The following is a 21325-nucleotide window of genomic DNA, read 5'->3' as shown; positions in this document are numbered from 1 at the left end:
AAAGGATGGAACAAAGGATATCCCTTGACAAGGTCTGGTGAAAGAATCCACCAGAGAAGAGACTCTCTGCAAGCCCGGGAAATCCAAACTGGATGGGACAAGGGTAGCTCTAGTAGAGACCATTGAACTGCTAGCGTCCACTGGAGAACTCTCATATGAAGTCGTGCAAAGGGTAGAAGATTGATTGTGGCTGCCATGGAACCCAGAGCCCAAGAACAGTCTCCACTGAAGGAAGATGAGTTTGGAGAATGTAAGAAACATGAAGTCTTAAATTGTGACACCATTCCAGAGTGAGGTAAACCTCTATTTGTATGGTATCCAACCAAGCTCCTATGAAGTCTAGAGTCTGGACTGGAGTCAGTGACAATTTACTGAGGTTTATGGTAATGCCCAGACTGTTCGCTAGTACTAGGAAGTAATCCCTGGCTTGGTACAGTAGATGCCTGGTGGGGACAGCAAGGAGCCAATCATCCAGGTAAGGAAAGACCTGAATTCCCTGGAGTCTAAGGTGTGCCACTACTACTGCCATCACTTTGGTAAGCACCCTGGGGGCTGTGGTGAGACCAACGGGGAGGGCCCTGAAATAATAATGATTGGCCCCCAGCCAGAAGCAGAGAAACCTGCAGGAGTGCCTGTTCATTCTGATATGATAATATGCATCCTGGAGGTCGATCAAGCACATAAAATCTTTTTCCTGCAGGTAGTGCAGGATGGACTGAAGGGTGACCATCTGGAATTTTTCTTTGGCTACAGACAGGTTCAAGGTGAAAAGATCCAGAATGGGTCTTAGTTGCCCCATCTTTTTTGGCACTAAAAAGACCCTGGTATAAATACCCAATCTGGCTTGGTCTGGGGGGATGGTTTGGATGACTCATTTTCTTAGCAACTTGTCTATTTCCGGTGCTGCTACTTCACTTTGTTTGGGTTGGACATCTGGGAGGTGTTGTGGTGGGAGAGGTGGCTCTATGAATGGGACGCAGTAACCTCTGGATATGATTTGCAACACCCAATGGTCTGTTGTTATGGACTCCCACTCTGTTGGGTGTAGTGAGAGGTGACCCCCAACTTCCTCCAGAGACGAGCAGTCGGGCAGCCCCTCAGGGCTGCTGCATGGGCCTGTTCGAGAGCGGTTCTCAAGACCTGAAATTTCTCGGACCCTCTCTGCCTCTGGGCTGGTGTCTATCATAACCCCCTCTACCTCTGGGGGAAGATGAGTCTTGAGTGTCCCGGGAGAACTGAGATTTTCAGAACCACATCTTCTTTGCCCCTCGCTGATTCCTTGAGAAGGATCTTTGAGGGGGTGAGAAGTGGATCCTGATGGCAGATGGTGTCTTCCCATCCTTCTCACTCTGGACTAGTGTATCACGCACAGACTTCCCAAACAGGGAAGAACCATCATAGGGGCATTAGCAAAGGGCGCCTCTAACCTTTGCATATTTAATTCTTCCATAAACACTTCCATTTGTGCCTAAATATAAAATAAAGAGAGAAGAAGGCTCCAGACCATGGCAAATAAAATCATATACTTTTAATACACAAGAATAAAAGGTGAGCCTTGTTGGAGGATCCGTTTATCTGCACCGCAAGTTGGTTTTGGACTAATATTTCCATTTCTACCTTTTCTTGATTTCCATATTTCTCTGCTTAACACAAACTTTCATAAAATGTTAGAAATATTTCTCATATTTCTACAGATCTGTTATCTTTCTTGTTATAGGCTCCATAAGGGGTCTATATTGGAACACTGAATGTTTAACAGTTCGAATCACTAAAGGTCGACCCTTAATGATCGAACTGTTAAAACATCAAACGTTCCAAAAAAAAAATTAAAACAAACAAAAAAAAACTAAATGGTGTAGGCAAGGGGGGCTTGCCCCCCTGCACCCCCACCCCCCGCTACTTAAATATACCAACTCCGAGGCCACACTACATTCAAGTAAATGGAAATCTCCTCTTATGGAGATTTCCGTTTACTTCTTCGACATTCTGCAATTTCACTATTCTCGTGCCGACAATGTCAGATTCGACATTGTCGGCTTTTGAGAATTTAATATAGACCTTCCCTAAGCATGGTGACAGCTCTTTCCACTTTTTGTTGCCTGAGTCATGCTAACAGTTTTTGTGCTGCTCTAGAATTATTATCAAAAACAATTGCTTAACAGCAATCTTTCCTAACATGCACATATTATCAAGGCAATCCCTTATTTTTTGTTTTGCATTCTGCAGCTGCTCCTTTTCTTGTTCTGAGAGATTCCTCCTATTTTGCAATACTTTAACATTTGTCAGTTGCTCTAAATAATTCTTGTTACTTCTTAGCCAATCTCCCTTTACTTTATTTCCACCCTAGTTTTAAACTCCACTTGAATTTTATCCCACTCCCTAGCTATATTTTCAGAAGAAATTTCTATCTTCTCTAGTAGCTCCTGAATTAATTCTGAAACACATTCCTTAAATTCCTCTTTTCAGCCCGATAGATGGAAAAGTGCCAATATCTCATTTTTATTTCATTAATTTGCATTTTTATTTTAGTTATTATTGGCACATGATATGATTGGGTGTGTTTCAATACCTTCAATTAAATGCACATGTTCCTGTGACATATAAATTCTATCTAGCGTAGCCCAGTTTTTTGTATCTTGGAGAATAATATGTAAATTCACTCCAAACTCCTAGTACTGAATTCACATCTGCCATGCCAAACATTTTCACAGAATTATTCAAAAATCTACCCTCCTTTGTTATATTTTTATTATAGGCCCCCAGACACATCTTCACTGTTACAAACCAAATACCAGTCTCCACGTATAAGTAATATTCCTTGCTGAAAGCTGATTATTTCTCCCAAAAATTTTTAAGCTCCATTATAGTAGTTTTAGGTGGAATGTAAATGCATGCCAGTGTAATCCTCCTCCCTTGCCAGTAGCCCCTTAGTACTATATATCTTCCATTATTATCTTTTCTTTCCCCTCTTTTACCATTATTAGAGCTCCTTTTGCAATTAATATAAGTACTTCTCTTTTATTTTGACCCAGATATTCTGCTGAGTAACCATCCTGAAAGCCTTTCTTTATCAAATCCACATGTTCAGTTCTTTCCAGGTGTGTCTCCTGTAGCATAGCTATTTGTACTCTACAGTTTTTAATGTACTTCACTACTCTTTTTTCTTTTTTATATTTATCTGTAAGACCATTCAAACTGAAAAACATTACTAAAAGCATTATTTTATATAGTTATTATTAGTGCCTTTTATGTATATAGTTGTAATTACCACCTTTTATGTATAACTGCTTTTTTGTTAAATGTCTAGTTACAAAGTTTATGTTACATGCATATACTGTTCGGCAGGTTGGTCTTTATACAACTGTTTCTTGTCATATCCTTTTGAGCCTATGCCACATCTTACATATCTTTTTGGGGTTTTTTTGAAAGCCATCAAACAGAACAAACAACCCCCCAAAACCTATTAACTTAATAATAACATGCAAAACTATGTACATCTTCAACTATTGAAGTATTTGCTTCCTAATAAGAACAAACATTCTATGTTGAAAGCCACACAGATAGGCTAGCCTTAACCAAAAATAAAGTTTAGTCATGCTAAGACGCTTGGCACAGCCTGTGCTATTAGTGCTATTTGATTTTGTCTATCTTTATAGCTCTCCCAGCTGAGAAAACACCTGGATGCTTTCAGTAAACACTTTCTCCAAGTCATGTCTCTTTATCAAATTGTCTTCTAGTGACATGCAATCCAGACAAAACTGCTAAGGGCACCTTGTTTACCAGAAACAAAGCCGTATAATATTTAATATTCTTTTTCATTATGGGCTTTGTAATAAAATTGTTACTGTATAACACCTAGGATCTTAACCCAGTCACTTCCCTATGCAGACATGGGAAAAAGCGCACTGATTTTTCTTTTGTCATACTGCCCTGACCAGACGTCTCATCTCTCCCCCACCCCACCCCCTTTTTTTATATTGCAGTGCCTACATTTTTTTTAAAACTGGACAAAGAAAAGAAAGAAGAGAAAAGGAAAAAAACAAAAGCACCTGTTTATATTAGTATCCCCATTGCATTAATAACGGAGAAAATTTTACTTTGTCTAATTGGTTTTGTCTTATCTTTTAAACCCTCCCAGCTGGGAAAAAACTGATTGCTTTTAAAGAACATTATGTCCTAGTCAGTTTCTCTTTTTTTTTGTTTTCCCTCAGCCAATCCCCTTCCACCAAACTCTCTCCAGTTTCTTTGTTTCCATGGACCAGCTGCAGAATTGCTACAAAGTATACATGCATTTCCTAGAAAAAAACTTCATAATATTCCATATTCTTTTCCATGTACTTGCTCTCTCTTAAAACTAATCAGTCTAAGGTCCCCAATACAGTCATTTCCCTATGCAAGAATGAAAAAAAAAACACATTAATTTTAACTTTGTCATGCCTTTTTAACCAGGCTTTTTTTTTTACATTGCATTGCGTACATTTCTCATAATTGCACAAGAAGAAAGAAATAAGAGGGGAGGAAAAAAGAAAAACAACAGCACCTGTTTACAATCCCCATTACACTTAAAAACAGCATGCAAAGAAAACCACACACCACGATACAGTACTATTAAGAAAAGAAAATGTTTTTACTTAGTTAGTCTTCTCCCCTCTCTTCTCCCCCAAAGCATTTTTCTGAACATTAATGACACGAAGTAAGGCATATCCTTAGAGTCCCCACAAATCTAAGACACTTTAAAAAAGTCTTGTTCTGTCATATTTCACAAATATAATTATTGCATTGTAATCCCACACTGAGTTACTGGTTTTGTTACAGTTCACCGCCATTGCCCAAATCTTGCTCCATTTCCAACATACTCTCGATTTTTCTAGTCAACTCTCGTGCTCCCTTCCTCCTCTTCAACATTTTCTGTTGAAATACTGGAAAAGGTTTCACAGGTACAGTCTCTCTTTATCTTCTTCGGTTTCACAGGTCACTTTTTATCAGATGAACTTTTGTATTTCCTCCACAGCATGCACTTTATCAAAAAAATTATTTTGTCCCTCCAGGGAAGAATACTTTAAAGACAGCTGCATACAGCAGTTTGAATCTCACACCCACATCTCGACATTCCCTGAATAGTAAAATTAATCTCCTCCTCTTTTGCCTAGTGTACAGTGAGTAATCATTCTCCACAAACACTCTGCTGTCTCCCACTTTTGGTATTTTGCACTTTATCAAAAAAATTATTTTGTCCCTCCAGGGAAGAATACTTTAAAGACAGCTGCATACAGCAGTTTGAATCTCACACCCACATCTCGACATTCCCTGAATAGTAAAATTAATCTCCTCCTCTTTTGCCTAGTGTACAGTGAGTAATCATTCTCCACAAACACTCTGCTGTCTCCCACTTTTGGTATTTTGTCCTTCTGCCACAGTTTTGTCCGAATCAACTCCTTCTGCTGGTAGGATTGCAACTTTTCTATTACAGGTCTATGTTACTTTCTTCTAGCTAGGTTTGGAGCATACACACGCTGTGCCCTTTCAACTATCAACTCCTGTGGAATACCAGTCCAGTTATTTGTCTGTGCTGTCATAAAATTAATGTTGTCTGTTCCTTCCAGCTTCTCTGGTATTGCTGTAAATCTCAGGTATTCCCTACGTGCTCTGTCCTCTAATTCTATTATTATTTTGAAACATCTCTTCCTGAGCAGTCTCATATTCAGCCAGCCTTTTCTTCATTTCGACTTCTGATTTTTGCAGGGTTATCATCTCTTCTGAATATCTGTTTAAAGCTTCTTCCATTTTTTCCAGCCTTTTCTTGTTTGTGTTGACATACTCCATCTGCGTTTTGCTTAGTTTAACCAAGTCTGTATTCAGTTGTCTTATATCTTCCTTCTGTATTCAGTTGTCTTATATCTTCCTGTAGGTTATTAGAAGTCATGTCTGAAGGTTGCACACCTTTTTGCTGAGCAGCTGCAGAGCTTTCCCCAGTCAGTGTTTCTTCCTCACTTTTTGTAGCTGATTTTTCCAGGTCTTCTATATTTCTTTATTCCTGGCATCCAGGCAGTGCACTTACTAGCCAGTTACTGAAATTTACCCATAAACATACGTTTACTGGCCTTCTCTGCTGATTTTCTGTTTTCACTTTGGGAGAGCTAGAAACAAGCTGTTACTCAGTGTGCAGCCATCGTGGAAGGGAAAAGCTTTTGATACATTTGGGGGAAAAGTATATTCTTCTGCAACACTTGTTTTCAGAACTGTCAGCTACTAACTCATATGTTAAAGTTTATGCTTGTTTCTGTTGAGAGTGTGAAGAATATTATAGCATCCATTTCTTTGTCTGAGGAGAAACCTGCTTTGTGCAGTTTGGTTGCTTAGGTTCATAGGTTCATAGGTTCATACTAGGCTATCTGCCCAAGGGCATTTATAAGCCTAGCCCATAGTTATTTGGCTTTCGCCACCCCTTTAGTTTGAATAAAACTATGCCTATTATTTTGCTGTGCCTCTGTCAAGCAGTGACACTGAAGTAATCCCTGGGGTATATCTGCGATCCCCCATCCATTGGTCAAGATTCCTCTTGAACAAGGCCAGCGAGGTGCTCTGCCTCACATGTACCGGGATTTTGTTCCACAGCATAGGGAGTCTCTGGGTGATGAATCTGTCCCTCCAGCATGTTCTATTAATAACCGTGTCAAGGTTTAAGTCTCCGCCCTTGTGGTTCTGAGGGATCTAGATTTTTGAGGTGAAGCATATTCATCAAATCAGGGTTTGACATGGCCTTATATGTCAGGCACAGGTCACCTCTGAGCAAGCGGTATGAGACTGAATAGAGCTGGAGTTCTTTCAGTCGGGCAGCATAAGACATATTTTTGAGACCCTTTATCCTTTGGTGAGGAACTTTGGGGCCTTTCCAGCTGCTGCAGGTGTCTGGTCAGATACATTCCGAATGGGGCATTGTACTCAATCATAGGTCTAATGAGTGATGAGTACAGGGGCGATGACCTCCCTTGATCTAGATGTGAATCCCTTCATGATCAGGTGGGCAATGTAGAAGGTTTTCCTAACTACTTTAGCAACATGAGTGTCAAACGAAAGGCTACTGTCAACCTGGGTCCCCAGATCCCTGATGACTTCTTCTGTGCTCAGTGGATTGCCACCTATATGGTAGCTAGGTAACCTTGTTTTTCCCAAAGGGTATGACTATGCATTTCTTGGCATTTAACTTTAGGCCATGGCTCTGGCACCAGTTATCCGTTTCTGTGAGGCCCTTCTGAAGGATATCTGTGTCAGATGTGTTGACTATGGCGCCCAGTTTGCAGTCATCTGCAAACTTTGTCAGCCATAACCCTCCTATGTTTGCTTGTACTTCAGAAAAGTAGATGCCGAACAAGAGTGGAACCAGGACTGGGACCTGTGGGACACCACTTGTGACAGGCTTTGAGTCTGACATGGCTCCAGCAACTCTGACCCTGTGGGTTCTGTCACTTAGCCAGTTTGCAACCCATCTTGTGATGTATGGGTTTACATTCAAGCTGATGAGTTTTTTGATGATACCTGAGTGGGGTATTGTGTCGAAGGCCTTTGCCAGGTCAAGGTAGGCTGTATGGACTGCCTTTCCTCATCAATGGCCTTGGTGACTGTCTCAAAAAGTCAACCAAGTTTAAAAGGCATGATCTGCCTTTGACAAAGCCAAACTGGGTTGGATCAAGTCTGCAAGTTCCCTATGTCTTTATTTATGAGTTCCATTATGATCCTCTCCATGGCTTTGCAGATAAGGCTTGTCAAGCTAATGGGACGGTAATTTCCAGGGTCGGGTGGAGGCACCGCCTTGTGAAGTGGGACCACAGTCGCGCGCCACTCCTTGGGTAATGTATCCTGAGGTGAGGCTAAGATTAAACAGCTGTCCTAACTGCGGGTTTAATTCCTCATTGAGTTCATGGAGCACACAGCCGGGGACACCATCCGTCCCATGGATGCTGTGCCTTAGGTTGGTATATACTGGAGAGGCATAAAGTAGGGTGGAGATAAGGTGGGAATTTGCTACTGAAATCTTTGCTGCTTTGGAGAGAAATTGTTTACTTCTGTATAATGCTCCTAGTTTTTTGTGGACTTTTTTTATGGTCATGGATACGTGAATGTCAAATTTTAGTTTATTGTATATTTCGCAATTTGGTGTGTTCAGTTGAGTATATAGGAGAGTTGTTTTGAGTATGTTTGGTAATGATAATATGCATCCCGGCGGTCGATCGAGCACATAAAATCTTTTTCCTGCAGGTAGTGCAGGATGGACCTTTGGCTACAGACAGGTTCAAGGTGAAAATATCCAGAATGGGTCTTAAATGCCCCATCTTTTTTGGCACTAAAAAGACCTTGGAATAAATACCCAATCTGGCTTGGTCTGAGGGGACGGTTTGGATGACTCATTTTTTAGCAACTTTTCTATTTCTGGTGCTGCTACTTCCCTTTGTGCGGGTGGGACATCTGGGAGGTGTTGTGGTGGGAGAGGTGGCTCTATGAACGGGATGCAGTAACCTCTGGATATGATTTGCAACACCCAACTGTCTGTTGTTACAGACTCGACCTGAAATTTCTCGGACCCTCTCTGCCTCTGGGCTGGACCTCTGGGGAAGATGAGTCTGAGGTGTCCGGAGAACTGAAATTTGATCCTGATGGCAGATGGTGCCTTCCCATCCTTCTCACTCTGGACTAGTGTATCACTCACAGACTTCCCAAACAGGGAAGAACCATCATAGGGCATTAGCAAAGGTAACCTTGGCATATTTAATTCTTCCATAAACACTTCCATTTGAAATATCAAATTTTTTTCAATATTTCCCATTTTTTTTTTTTTTGATTTCCATATTTAACACAAAAACCATCTTTCATAAAAAATGTTAAATATTTTTCTCTTATTTCCAGAGATCTGTTATCTTTGTTTAACAGTTCAAATCAATTCTGCAGTTTCACGACAATGTCAGATTCAACATTAGAATTTAATATAGACCTTCCTAAGCATGGTGACAGCTCTTTCCCTCTAGAATTATTATCAAAACAATTGCTTAACAGCAATCTTTCCTAACATGCACATATTATCAAGGCAATCGCAATACTTTAACATTTGTCAGTTGCTCTAAATAATTCTTGTTACTTCTTAGCCAATCTCCCTTTACTTTATTTCCACCCTAGTTTTAAACTCCACTTGAATTTTATCCCACTCCCTAGCTATATTTTCAGAAGAAATTTCTATCTTCTCTAGTAGCTTTTGAATTAATCTTCACAAACACATTCTAAAAATTCTTTTCAGCCCGATAGATGGGAAAGTGCCAGTGTCTCATTTTTATTTCATTAACTTGCATTTTTATTTTAGTTATTATTGGCGCATGATATGAAATAGTTATTGGGTGTGTTTCAATACCTTCAATTAAATGCACATGTTCCTGTGACATATAAATTCTATCTAGCGTAGCCCAGTTTTTTGTATCTTGGAGAATAATTTGTAAATTCACTCCAAACTCCTAGTACTGAATTCACATCTGCCATGCCAAACATTTTCACAAAACAATTTTTAAGTTCCATTATAGTGGTTTATATTCTGCTGAGTAACCATCCTGAAAGCCTTTCTTTATCAAATCCACATGTTCAGTTCTTTCCAGGTGTCTCCTGTAGCATAGCTATTTGTACTCTACAGTTTTTAATGTACTTCACTACTCTTTTCTTTTTTATATTTATCTATAAGACCATTCAGACTGAAAAACATTACTAAAAGCATTATTTTATATAGTTATTATTAGTGCCTTTTATGTATATAGTTGTAATTACCACCTTTTATGTATAACTGCTTTTTTGTTAAATGTCTAGTTAGCAGGTTGGTCTTTATACAACTGTTTCTTGTCATATCCATTTGAGTCTATGCCACATCTTACATATCTTTTTGGGGTTTTTTGAAAGCCATCAAACAGAACAAACAACCCCCCAAAACCTATTAACTTAATAATAACATGCAAAACTATTTACATCTTCAACTATTGAAGTTTCTGCTTCCTAATAAGAACAAAAGTTATATGTTGCTAGCCACACAGATAGGCTAGCCTTAACCAAAAAGACAGGTTAGTCATGCTAAGACGCTTGGTACAGCCTGTGCTATTAGTGCTATTTGATTTGGTCTATCTTTATAGCTCTCCCAACTGAGAAAACACCTGGATGCTTTCAGTAAACACTTTCTCCAAGTCATTTCTCTTTATCAAATTGTCTTCTAGTGACATGCAATCCAGACAAAACTGCTATGGGCACCTTGTTCATTATGGGCTTTGTAATAAATTGTTACTGTATAACACCTAGGATCTTAACCCAGTCACTTCCCTATGCAGACATGGAAAAAAGCACACAGTGTGAAGCCATTGTGGAAGTCCCTGCCAGGGGAAAGCTTTTGATACATTTGGGGGAAAAGTATATTCTTCTGCAACACTTGTTTTCAGAATTCTCAGCTACTAACTCATATCCATTTCTTTGTCTGAGGAGAAACCTGCTTTGTGCAGTTTGGTTGCTTCTGTGTCTCAAGTGGCTAATCACTGTTTGAAATGCACTTATGATTCTGCTGATGCCACTTCCAGAGCTGCTGATGCTTGGACTGTTATGAGGAGATTTGTTTGGTTCCATTCTGAAAACCTTTCTGAAGATGTCAAAATGAAATGTTGAACTCTTCCTTGGAAACAGAATTAGTTTTTGGACCATCTACTGCAGATGATCTTATAATTGTGATGAGATATGTTAGCAGAGTCAAGGAATGTTTTAAAACTTTTCAGACTTTCTTATTTAAATTTGACCAAAAGATTTAAAGATACCCAAACTACATTCGTTAAAAAGTAAAATAAACAACCTCAGCATCTTCTGGTAATCAAATATTTAAAAGGCAATGGCATGGAGGTTCCAAAAAGAAAGGAGGAGCCCCTAAAAAACAAAGGATAGTCTAATAAGTCTGAGTGATTATTTACAAGTCTCCCTCCCCCCAAAAATGGCAAACCCTGGCTTCGCAAAATAGGGGATAAGACCTAGTTCCCCCCTGCTTCTTGATGTAACAGACCACAGACATATTGTCTGTCTGGATAGCAATCATCCCTGGGGGAAGATGGGCATGGAGAGCCTGCAATGCTAGAAGCACTGCCCTCACCATGATGTTGATATGCAATCTGGTTGTAGGAGGACCATGTGCCTTGGACTCTCATTCCCAAGCAGTGTCCCCCCACCCTAGAAGGAGGAGTTCGTAGTCACCGTGGTCAAGGGGGAAGGTGGAAGAAAACAGCGACCCCAAACAAGATCCAGAGAATGAATCCCCCACAGGAGAGAGTTACTGTACACCTGAGAGACTCGAATGGGGGTGACAACTGGAGATCTAACATGGACCATTGAGCCATGAGGGTCCACTGAAGAATCCGCATATGAAAACACACCATAGATAAAATACTGATTGTGGCCCCGACTGAGCTTGAAGAATACAAAGGGCATGTAGCTTCAGAGACTGTATTCTCTCCGAGGTAAGAAAGACTTTGGTTTGAATCATGTCCAATTGAGCCCCAATGAAATCTAATACTTGAACCTGAGCCAGTTAAGACTTGCTGAGGCTGATGGTATTGACCAACTGCTTGGTTAAAAATGAAAGGAATCCCTCGCTTGGCAGAGCTGATGCCTGGAAGGGGCAGCGAGGAGCCAATTGTCCAGGTAGGGAAAGATCTGTATACCCTGGAGTCACAGATGAGCTGCTACCACTGCCATCACTTTGGTGAAATCCCTGGGGGCTGTGGTGAGACCAAAGGGGAGCGCTCTGAACTGGTAAGGACTGGCTCCCAGCCAGAAGCGGAGAACACTCTACGAGCACCTGTCCATTTTGATATGGTAGTACACATCTTGAAGGTCAATCAAGCACATCCAATCGCTTTCCTGCAGGAAGGGCAGGATAGATTGCAGAGTGACCATCCAGAATTTCATCTTGGCCACTGACAGGTTCAAGATGGCGAGATCCAGAATGGGTTGTAAGTCCCCAGTCTTCTTTGGCACCAAAAAGAGCCTAGAATAAATGCCTAATCTGGAATGGTCTGGGGAGACAGGTTAGATGACTCACTTTTCTAGCAGCTTTCCAATTTCCAGTGCTGCATCCTCCCTTTGCATGGGTGGAACATCCGGGAGGTGTCTGGGTGGTGAAGGTGGCTTGAGAAAGGAGATTGACTAGCATCTGCATATAATTTGCAACACCCAACGATCTTCCATGATGGACTCCCAGGTCATTGGGTGTAGTGAGAGACTGTCTCCAGAGACGAGCAACTGGGCAACCCTTCAGGGTTTCTGCACAGGTCTCTTCAAGAAAGGCTGTCAAAACCCTTGATTTCTTGGACCCCCTATGCCACTAGGGTGTCATCTATCAAATTTCCCTCTGCCCCTGGGGGAAGGTGAGTCCTGAGTGTGCTGGGAATAGCTCTGACATTTTCAAAACCACATCTTCTAGGCCCCTCGCTGATTCTTAGAGAAGGTTCATTGAGGACTGAAAAGCAGATCCTGTCAGAGTCCTCCCGTCCTTCTCACTCTGAACCAAGGTGTCACTTACTGACTTCCCAAAAAGGGTGAAACTGTCATACGGGGCATTCATAAAAGATGCCTTAAAGGGTTTTGAAAGTGCACAAAGCTGTGGCCAGGCATGGCACCTGATGGCAACGCCTGTATCTGCAACTCTAGCAGCACCCTTGGTTGCATGGGAGAGGAGACGAATAGAGGTGTTAACAACAGATGTCAGGGTGGCCATTCAAGAGGGGGAACACTTTCTTGTCCTCTGCCAACATGGACCCAGGGGTAGACTCAGCAATCTCCTTGACTAGGTCTTACATTCAGCGCACACACATAAAATGTAGTTGAAGTATATACCCACTTACCAAAATGGTCCATCGTCCTGGACTCTCGGTCAGGAGGAAGAAGCATAGAGCTTTCTGGACTCAGCTCCTTCTTAGTGGATGCTGCCACTGCCATGGCATCAACCAGGAAATCCCTTGGTCCAATAGGTCCTGCCCATAGCTGCACTCAAAATTGTGTCCGGGCATTTAGGAATGGGCTCCACCATGTCCGGTTCCTTCTATGCCTGAGATGTAATAAGATCCACCAAAGGATCCACAGAGGGGGGACAGCCAGGAAGCAGAGGGTCCTGCACCAAATGCTTCCAGGAACACCGATTCATCTGGATTTGTTTTTTGGGAAGACCACCCCCCACACTGGCGTAGGAGTTCCATGATGTCTTTTGGAAACATCCTTGGCAGGTGACTGGGGGGAACCTTCCCCTTCCACCAAATTGGTGTTTTCCATGAGGGACTCCAGTGGGGAATCCAAGTGCCTCCTTTTGCATGCACATTTGCAAGGAACCTACTCAGTGGAGATATCTGGAGAGGACTCGCCAACATCTCACTGCTCCCAAGTATGAGCACCCTGGGGCAAAGAGGTGTCAGGCTGTCCTTAAGATGGCAGGATGGCCAGGTCCAAATCAGAAACCGAGGGAGCCAGCGTGTACTCCAAAGACGAGATCATCAAGGGTCTCGATGGGATCAAGAGGACCCTCTCCACCATGTCAAAAGCTAAAGGGGAATGGACCTCCTGAGAAGGGACAATGGAAGGAGACATAACCCTCTGACCCAACAGGGGAGCCACAGCCGAGCCTCCAGGCACCGAGATTCCAAAGGAGAGGCTCTGCTCTGAAAAACTCAGAGCTGACACCATCCCCTCGGATTCGGATCCGGATCCGAGCTACTCAGATCCGACCTGCTTAAGGCCATGGTCGGTGTCGAGGTACAAGGTACCATTGGAGTTGATCCCTTGATGACGACTGCCCTTGGATCGAAGCTCCAAAACTGAAGAACAGATAGGGGAAGGATTAACAGAGATGAATGCAGACTGCATGCCCCCAGCTCCGGAGGGAGAGGGGGCAGGCAAGACTCCCATCTGTATCTGAGTGTGGATAAACTTCTGCATCATCCTATCCATCTCCGCTTCAGAAAGAGTGTGGGTGGAGCGGGAAGAGTAGGCCACCGACACCGGCCTAGAGGGGTGGTGAGGGGAAGCTTGTGCTGGCAACCAGGTCCGAAGCTCCTCCGGCTTCGGAGAGATATGAGGGGAATGGAGCCACTGGGATTCCATCCTTGGTGCCGACCTTACTTTTTCTGGAGGGCCCACTGAGGACAAGCGATCTGGGGATCGCTTCCTTGTCCTGTCCTTGGACTTTGAGGATTTGTCTCCATCCCCGGACCTCTTAGCAGGAGGTTAAGTCCCAGAGGCCGGGTCAGAGACAGAAGCAGAAGCCGGGGCAGAAGAGGCCTAGGCCCCGGTGATAGGAAGGGGGAGAAGGCCCTTCAAAATTAACTTATTCCTCCTGTCCATCAGTGCCAGGGGATTAAACCTGGCACAGATGGAACAGCAGGTCTCCAAGTGGGCAGCCCCAAGACATTCAACACACAGAGTGTAGCCATCAGCTGGAGAAAGCTTGTGGCCACACTCTATGCATTTTCAGAAGCCTGGTTTGGGGGTTTCAGCCATACTCCTAACCAAAAGGCCCAATACACACTCACATACACAGATACCACACACATGTGGTTAGAAAAAAGGTGTCTTTTTTTGGAACTGACGCAGAGAGCGCGAGGGGAGGTAGAAAATATTAAAGGGAGCAAAAGTTTAAGAAAGGGAGTGTCAAAAAGGCAGAGTATGGATCGTGATGCAGACATGAAGTGTGGCAAATGAGATCTAAGGATGATTATATCATGGCAGTGACTTACAATTTGGCATTTTGGAAACAGATTCTAGAAGTATTATAGAAGCAGTAATGTGATCCTCTGTACATACCTTTACAAAACACTACAAATCAGATTCCTTTTCCAGATGTAGGACAGGATTTGATAAGACTATTTTCCAGGGGCTTCTGGACCCTCATCCTTCCTCCTCCTAGTCTAAGCTATGGTGATCTACTAATATAGCAAGACTACTGCAGAATGATCGATATGATGATCACACTGCAGTTGTGTAAGTGAGCTTACCACAACAGTAGATGTTCAAATGATCACTGCTGCAGTAGTCTCCCCCTGCATCCCCCTTATTTTATATGTTTTTTGCCAAGTTGAGGCCAGTTATGTTTTTTCCCCTAGTGTTGTCCTTATCAGAGATTTAACCTCCCTGTCTTTGTTGCCATGAAAGCTCTGAAAGGCTTGGCACCCAATCCTTCCTTTTTAGTCCGCTCAAATCAAGCTGACTAACAGTTTGGGGACATGGAAGGTGCCCTGAAGCCTTGGAAACTGATGGACTATTATATTTTTATCAGGATGCAATCCATATAGCTAAGGCTACGGCAGTAGTGATCATTCAAATACCTAATGTTATGGTAAGTTTACCAATACAACTGTACTTTCAGTCATAAATGTCAGGATTGAAAACACTGCATCACACATAAAGCATTACAAAATGTCTCTAAGAAGATCAGCTAAATTATGCAAGTTTTCTAGTATATAAAGCAGTTAACTGCAACCATCTATATAGAAAAGTAGGGAACAGTAGGGTAAGCTCATCTATAGGAAACTGTGACTTGCTCAGATAACAGCCTGGTGTTATCACTAACACACCTTTTTATGAACACATGGAAGAAGCGCAAGGTTTCTAAAAACAACAATAAAAATGTGAGCAGTAGTTAGGCAAATACTAAACACGGTCATACTGTCTGTCCTGCCTCTGTGTAGACAAAATTATGGGATCTGTACTGAGAGAAATATCTCAGAATGTCTGGAAACTATTAGGGCACTGAATCCAAGGTATAATAAATTCACTGCAAGAAGTTCATGTTAGAGAATATTTAGTAGAGTTAGGCTAAGTAAATTATTAAAGCAGAAAAAATGTGGTTTAAATAGCATATTCAAACTTTATCAAGAAATATAAAATAGTATGCCACATAAATTTAATGTAATAATAAGAAGGATTTGAAGTAGTTCCCATGGCTTTCGGATGTATAAATCACTGACAAGTCAAAGGAACAAAGATGAAGCTCAGTTTGATAGAGGTGGAGTTAAACAAGGCCTGAAATAGAGCTAGTCCTTTTCACTGATTAGTGTCACTGCATGTAAAAAAGAGGATTTTTTTCCCTGATGATTGAAAATTGCATAGAATATACAGAAAGACAAGAAGAAACACAGCAATAAAGCAGGAATATCTTAGGTACTGAAGATTAATTTCATTTAAAATAATTAAATAACTTACCTAGAGCAGACGCCCAAAATTAGTGAGTGCACAGCTGGTGGAAAAGCAGTACTTACAATAAATGAAGAACTGAACTTGATGTTACTGATGTATAATCAAACAGTAAATAAGCAGTTTGAGAGCAGACATAAAGTTGTCAGAACCCTAGGAAGCACAGGAAAAGCTAAATTCAGCAGTGTGAAAGTATGTACCTTGGACTGGACGCTGGCACTTATCAAACCATGGGACAACCCCCCATGCAGACGTTGTTTGTGAAAATCCTTAAATGCACATGTTCTTCTGGATTCACCTTCCTGATTGTTTTAAATTAATACTTGTCATTCACATTATTTTAAATTATTAATTGCTTAATAAAGAAAAATTGATTGTTTTTATTTTAAATTTGAGTAGTATTGTACCTTTTCTAGCAAGATGTGAAACAAACATTTACTAACCAATACTATTGCAAATGTAAAAAGACAACACGACCTCTGTCATTAATAGCCACCAGTGTCTGTACCCATCAATTATAGCCACCCAACTGAGTATACTCACATGTCTGACTGAGATTAAAGATGGCCTGAGTAAATATTTCAACTTGTTTTACAAAAATGAAAAATATTCACGCAAAGCCAGACTTTTGACTGTTTGAGGGCAAGGTCAGTCATTTTCTTCCACAGACAGGCCCTGTACCAGAAATCACAATCTAATTTTGACTGTGTACAGTATAGATGTCTAATTGTGGCAAAACATGATGATAATTATGGATGCAATAATGTATTTCAAGTCAGGTTTCAAGGTAATGTGATGCTGTTTTACCCAGTTGGTTTGACTGCTGATCTTCTAAATGGCCTAGATATTTCCAAGCAAGGATGCCTACCTTTGATTCACAAAGGCTTCTTTTGTTTTCGTCAGCTTATTGCAGTGATTTCTAATACTGCACTTAAAACATCACTTTATGCATTAGTATGTATATTATCTATGCTACTTTGTTTTTAACAATTGCTTATTTTAACTTGAGTCACCCAAAGTGCCAGATAACCTTTGACACTCCTAATTTTGCAATAATAGTGTCAGTCCCTTAGAGGAAATAGGATACTAAACTTGTTCTCAGAACTAAATTACAGTTTGTGTGACTGTAGACAACTGTTCTGTGACTGCCAACTCATTTCACAGGTGCATTTGGCATGTCTACTCAAAACAATAATACCTAACTGTGGTTCAAGTACTTTTACTGTAGCAAAAAAATACCAAAGAAGTAATCACCAAAGATTACTGGTTTAATAAGAGCAGAGCAATATAAGTCAGGGCAGGATTCTTTTAAGATTTCACAATAGCAAACTAAAACATACATCAGTATTACCTTGATAACACAGTTCCTCAGTAGCTCAACCAGTAGCACACTTGTCTTTGAGGAAGAAGGTTGTTGGTTCTATTCCCACACCATGTAGTCGGATTAATTTTACAACATGGATGCTACAGTGCATGGGGGGGGTGTACAGCACTCTTACAGGTTCATAGGTGTGTACTTGGCTAACGATCTCTAGGTCTTTTTGTAAGCCTATCCATCCATCTCAAATCTCTGACAAAATCTTGAGTGTGCTATCCATTGGATGAGATATTAAACCAAAATCCCATCTGCCTGAATTGGTGGTAGCTCAGGTGGATGTAAAAAAATCCCACAGCATTATGCAAAAAGAGCAAGGGTCCTTTTTTTTAAACATAAAATTCCCCATCACATCAACAATTCATACTGTAACTAGTGAACTAAATAAGCAATTATGCATATTAAATTGAAATTCACCTTATATTTTATATATATATATATATATATATATATATATATATATATAATATATTATAACTTCACAATTAACAATATAATTTTACTTATTCTCTCCATCCTTTTTGAATCAACCAAAATGTTATCCTTCTATAAATGTCTATCTCATCCCATCCTTTATTAAATTAGATTTCTTTTGTCCCACCTTGCCAGATTTAAAATATTATAGCCATACAAATTTTATCTTTTTTGTCTTGATTTTCCTTATCTAGTTACAAGTATATCCTGTATACATTTTTAACTTAACTGTTTTTTATTTCTTTTAACCACTCCCATCCCTTATACTTAATATAACATCTTCAACAATTTATTTATCCTATAGTAATCCAAAAAAATCTATAATCTCTATCTCCCCAGAAACTAAATATGTCCTACACTCATTTGTTTCATACTTCATTTCACTTTTCACTTGGAGTTTTGTAGTCCTAACTCTCCAAAGGAATTTTTTTCTTTCTCTAATAGCCTTTTTACTTCACTTCCTAATTTCTCCCATGCATTTATTCCTATGTATTTATATAAAACAATCTACTCATAATCTCTCCATGTCATATATTCCTTTTTTCTTCAATTTCTTCTATGTTTATTTTCCATTCCAATTGTTTTCCTTCTCTCACCACCTTTCTTCCATTTCTACTTTTTTCCTTCAACCTCTTGCCACAATTCCTTATATTTTTTCAACTATTTTACTCACAATGTTTTTGTTTTCATATATTGTCCCTTTTAGTATCTTATATAGGCATAAAGAGGCTAAACAGGTATTTTTTAATCCAACCTTCCTTTTTCTATTTTGTTATGAACCAGGTTCAAAAAGAGTTGCTCTTAGAGTAAGTCTGCCCTGATTATGAAAGACTTGATCTCACTGCAATTGACTTAGTTTAATGTAAGGCCTATCTATAACAAGCTTACACTGGAAGCCAGATTCCAAAAGATCTGCCCTCAGTGTAAGTGGTCAGTTACACCGAGAACAAGTCTTGTGCAATTGGGCCCTATATACTAGTCCTCTTTTAATTGGATTTAGTCTTGACCCCGACAAAAAATAAATAAATAAAATAAAAACTGATTGCAAGATTTCTTTCTCCAGTTCTACTGACACACCATCACTGACTCTAAATATCCTAATTTACCTAATACACAACTATTTAATCAGTATACTTTTGTTTCTTAAAACTTAAATTAAAACTCTTCTATAACTTATTTATATCTCATTTATACACTCTTTCCATTACTCTTTCGTGTCTTTATAAGTTCCAAAAACTATACCTAAAATCTGTGTCTTATTATTAAAATATATTCTAGCTTTTTGACTATTTCTCCAAAATCTCTACTCTTCTTAAAATTTATTTGGAAACCTATGTATTCTACAGATTTTCCACCTTTTTTCACTACTTCTATTATCCAGCTAATATTTTAGTAATAAATGCTACATCATCTACATATATCATTAACAGAATCTTAATTTCTTCCTATTTATATATTGCTACTTCCAGACAATTATCTATTAATCCCATAACTGTATCCATAACTAATGCACATATTATACTACTGAGAGTCAACCTTGCCTCAAACCTCTATCTTAATTTTCTCTATCATCCACCCATTGGCTAATAATCTTTAATACCTCTCTTCTATGCAATATTAATCAGTCTAATTACCCATTTCTCTGTATTATGTTCGCCCAGGATTTCCCATAGCTGTTCTCACATAGAATTGTCATATGCTTTTTCAACATTACTTCCTATAGTCCTAACTTCTTTTCCTTCATGTTTTATACAAAATGCTATTTGTTTTACAATCAGCATTTCATTAGCCTCCTAGTAGCCTAATGTTTACCTTTTTAGTAGGTTCATAGTTCAGTTCAGGCTTATATCCTCAGGGGCATTATGCCTAGCCTCATGCAGTGTGTGTGTTTTCTTAGGAGATTCAGGGAGAACACCATTATCTTGCTGTGCTGCCTCTGGGTCTCTGTGAACAGAGTCAGTGAGGGCCTCCCCATGAGGGACCCTGAATCCTGCTTTTAGGAGTCTCTGGTCTCTGGAGGGAGCTCTGGGCTCTGGGCCTGAGTGGTCTCTGGCAGTGTTGTAGGGAGTTGTGTGGTTCCTCGTGGCTCTGGTGGATTTGGATTTCTTGAGGGTATTTTGAGTCCATTAATTAAGCTGGGTTGGGTTGTGGAGGATTTGCATTTTTGGGGTGGAGCATGTCTGGGAATATCAGGTTGGGCTCAGCCTTGTCATGGGTCATCACTGGGCATCAGTTGACGCGTTTTTCTCTGTAGTTTTGGTGAGGAACTTTGGGGTTCTTCCATCTTTTGCAGGTGTTTGTTTTGGTTATCCTTTGGTGGGGAACTTTGGGGCTGCGGGAGGTGCAATGGCTGGATGGTGGGTACATTAAGAAGGTACACAATCTGGGGACTTGGATGTGAATGATGGTCTGATAAGTAAGAGACGATCTTCAGATGTGAATTGGCAATGTGTCAGGCCCAGAAGAGAGGTGTGTTCTTCTCTAGTACCCCAGGAGGTTACTAAGGTTCCCAGGTGTGTCATAACTTGACCACTGTTGATTAGATTACCACCTATTACTTAGTTGTGTTTAGGGTTACCCTATTGGCATTTTGTGGTTTTTAGCTTTTTTTTGTTTTTTTAGGCATTTCCATTTTCATTTTTGGCTCTCTGGGCTCTGTCTGATCTCTGTGGGATGTCTGTTGATGTTCCAGTCTGTGTTGTTGTCAGTCTGACATCAATGTTGGTGCCCCCTATGTTCAGAAAATCAAATACAATCACAAGAGGGGCGAATGCCTATCAGAGAAAACAAAAACCGTGGGAAGAGGGGCTGAGCCCTGCTTAGAGTCTGACATGGCATGCACTGTCAACTATAACCTGTGTGTTCTGCCTGTGAGTCTTGTTTTTGACATATTTGACATATGTTTTTACCATATTGCTTTTCTATTTTTTCTGGTGCCTCTAGTATGGTATTGTGTTAGCAGCTTTAGCTTCAGTAGAGGCTGTGTGTGCTCTGGCCATCATCATCCCTCTTGACTGTTGCTTTGAAAAAAAAACCAAGTTCAAGTCAAAGCAGGAAGGCAAACACAGCCAAACAAAGTGTAGGTAGTGTCTGTAGGTCCCCAATGTCTTGTGTTTTATTCCTTTCCATTCCATTCCCTCTCCCATCTCTTCTGCTTCCATAGCTCGCTTGTCAAGCTTGGTGGTGTAGGGTCGTATCAGTCCCAGAAGCGCACCGGTGTGGAGTGGGACCACAGTTGCC

General features: G+C 40.6%; 1 protein-coding gene across 1 annotated transcript in view; it reads left to right on the top strand.

Moving 5' to 3' along the window:
• Positions 1–21325, top strand: part of LOC122794350 (macoilin-like) — a 990560-nt gene that overhangs the window by 717831 nt on the left and 251404 nt on the right. The gene's annotated exons all lie outside the window — the stretch shown is intronic.

This window comes from Protopterus annectens, chromosome 2.part1 (assembly GCF_019279795.1).
Source record: "Protopterus annectens isolate FY-2018-M chromosome 2.part1, PAN1.0, whole genome shotgun sequence".
NCBI classification, from domain to species: Eukaryota; Metazoa; Chordata; order Ceratodontiformes; family Protopteridae; genus Protopterus; species Protopterus annectens.
This window is presented reverse-complemented; position numbering and strand designations above follow the sequence as displayed.